This window comes from Pteropus vampyrus, unplaced genomic scaffold (assembly GCF_000151845.1).
Source record: "Pteropus vampyrus isolate Shadow unplaced genomic scaffold, Pvam_2.0 Scaffold36, whole genome shotgun sequence".
NCBI lineage: Eukaryota > Metazoa > Chordata > Mammalia > Chiroptera > Pteropodidae > Pteropus > Pteropus vampyrus.
In genome coordinates, this window is record NW_011888817.1 from 10594532 (window position 1) to 10597341 (window position 2810).

A 2810-nucleotide genomic window follows, 5' to 3' on the forward strand; every position below is an offset into this window, starting at 1 on the left:
GTCTTACAGTGTCCAGCACAAAGTGGGAATTCAAAGCAACTTGGCTGAATGGATGCATGGATGGCTGGATGCATGGAAGGAAGGAAAAACGGAGGAAAGGAGGGAGGAAAAAAAAGGAAAAAGTCTTGGCATTGTTACTGCTTCTTACTAGAAAGCTAGTAACCTTCTCTTGTTATCCCCTGCCTGCTCCTCTTGCCTTGGATCCATTATTCCACTCAATTTTGGTCTTTCATCTGCAAAGCAAATGTGTGGTGCCTGGCCTTAATCTGACATCAGTTTCTATCAAGGAGTTAACCAAGGAAGAATCGGGTCTGACTCCAGAATAGATGCATTTTAAACAGCAGTCCCTAACAATTCACTTGGATGAAGCACATTCTCCATTTACTCTTCCAGGGAACAATGAAGAGAAAAGGAAAATGAACAATTTATTTTCTTATTTAAATATGTCACAGAGATGAGCGAGCCAGATGATCAACGTCTTAGTCAACATCTCCCTCTTGGTCTGGGTAAGGGCTTAGAGAACCTCCATGGCTGGCTGGCATCTACAGGTGCACCCAAGGTAGGTGATGCTCCAATCATTCCTCCCCAGGGGATGGGACAGGTCCTGCCAGCCTAGTCCCCTCTCAGCTGCAGGTGATGCTGACCTGCTCAGGCCCTGGTCAGTGTGGCTGGGTCGGAGAACACATGCGCCCCACTCCTATCTCCACAAAGGAGTGAGTTCCCACTCCATACCGCAGCGGGCAAAGTGTCATCACAGACACACATATTCTCCCAGTCTCACTCTGCCCTCATTCTCTCCCCATGCTGGGGTGGGCAGTGACCTGTCTAAATAGTGAGTTTGGGGACAGAACTCAGTACACTCAGCTCAGCCCCACCTGCGTAGCACTTTCCCAAACTTGTCCGGCAGGCCGGAAGTTATCACCTTGTGCCCAGGAATGGGCAAGTGAGTCTCTCCCATTCAAAACTGATGTATTAACAAGCCAAGTTGCTTTCACATCCAAAGCCACATCCTCCTATCCGCTTTATCCATAATGAAGCTGACATTTCGATCTCTCCATTTGACACCCCTTGTGTTTTTTACACAGTTGGTTCCACACCTGAGAGGGGAAGAAAGGCGTGGCGGGAGGGTGTAGAGGTGGAATTGGACAGATCAGTGTTCCCTGCCTGGTGTTCCCAGACCCCTACTGGTCTTCAAAGGCACTAACGAGAGTTCGTGAGCTATTTTCAATATTTCAAAGAGCCTAACAGAAACTGCATTTATCCACGGTCAAAATGCACTGACCAAATAAATGCCAAGTGTCTGCTTCAGGTTGGAACTTTTCCCAGTCAGTGAGGTCACACTGCCCTTTGTCCATTTTGATTGGTAGGACTGAGACGACAGCCTCCGGGAACCCCACAGGCTTGATAATTAAGGAATAGTGGGTTCCCCAGCCCCTCTGTTTTACTGCATGAGAAACTTTCGCCCGTTGGCAGGGCTGTCTGCTGCTTTGAAAAGGGAAACTGCAATGAGGTACAAAGTGGGGGAACTAGGGGGGTAGTCTGAACCTAAAGGAATAAGAATGAGACCCCAAGAAGATGCCTTTTCCCAGGGCTAAATAACAGAACCACCCAAGTTAGGAGCATGAACCTCTCATGGCTTCAACTCAGACAATATACAGTGGAGAAAGGAAGCCCCAGGCCACAGGAGGAGGGGAAGGGGGCTGGAGTTCTGACACAGAAGAGCAGAAAGGTGGAAAGGAGGGTCCGTATGTCTGCTTCTGCCTGCTGGACATGGCTTTGACCTCCTCAGTCTGGAGACAGGTCTGAAAGAAGCTGGGAACTCGGGTAAACTTGCTCCCACCTCCTTGGCAGAGTCTCCCTGTAACTGTTGGGGGGTGGGTGGGATCTGGGGAGAGAGCCGATCGGTGCCAATGGACCTGAAAACTGGCAGTTACATATGTCTTTTAGGAATAAACACAGGGGGAAGAATCCATGCCCCTTGTAATTAGTGCACTCCGGTGGAAACAGTGCCTTGAAACCTAAGTTTCTTGGGGGGAACTCAGTGAATGAACTCAGTGAACTGGGAAAGCATCCCCAGTCATCACAAAGCTGGGCTGTGTGGAGGGCAGGAGAGACATTTAGGAGCCTGGCCCCCTATCTTTCCTGGCAGTGTTGGCACTCGGAGGAGGGAGACCTCCCCTCTACTCATGATAGGGGCTCAGAAGGCAGTTTTGCCACCAGCCCCCTCCTCTTCACCTTTTGTTGGGCCATGTCTTACCAGGGGCAGGGGCATTGAACTGAAAGGGAAACGTGTCCACCAGCCACCCCCTGTTCCACCTAAAAATGGGGGTTAGAGCAAGTCCATTATGCCCATGCCAAGAGCTGGCTGGGAAAGGGGACAGTGAGCGGGCTCTGTAGACCTTGTCCCAGCCCTAATTCTGCAAATGCTCCTGAGTGCTCAGTTCCCAAGGCTTACACTCACAGTGGGAGTGGAAACCACCACTGGGCTCAGCCCTGAGCCATGTTCTCCACCAAACGTACTAAAAGGTCTTTGCTTTGAGGGGTATTCGGCACATGCCCAGCTCTTAATAAATGAACCAGAACTTTTTCTTCCATTCAGCTAGCTTTCTTTGCCCTTATACCCATCAGTGGGGACCCCAGAAGGGATGGGATGTCACTGGCAGGTGTTAGTGGCTTACGAGTTCAAACCCCTTCCAAGGCTCACTTTTACCCAAAAGCTTCAGAGTCTTCACCACTTCCAGGGTGCCAACTTCTCAGTGATCTTCATCTTGGCCCTCCCCTTCCATCCTGGGCAGTAGAGCCACACCCCT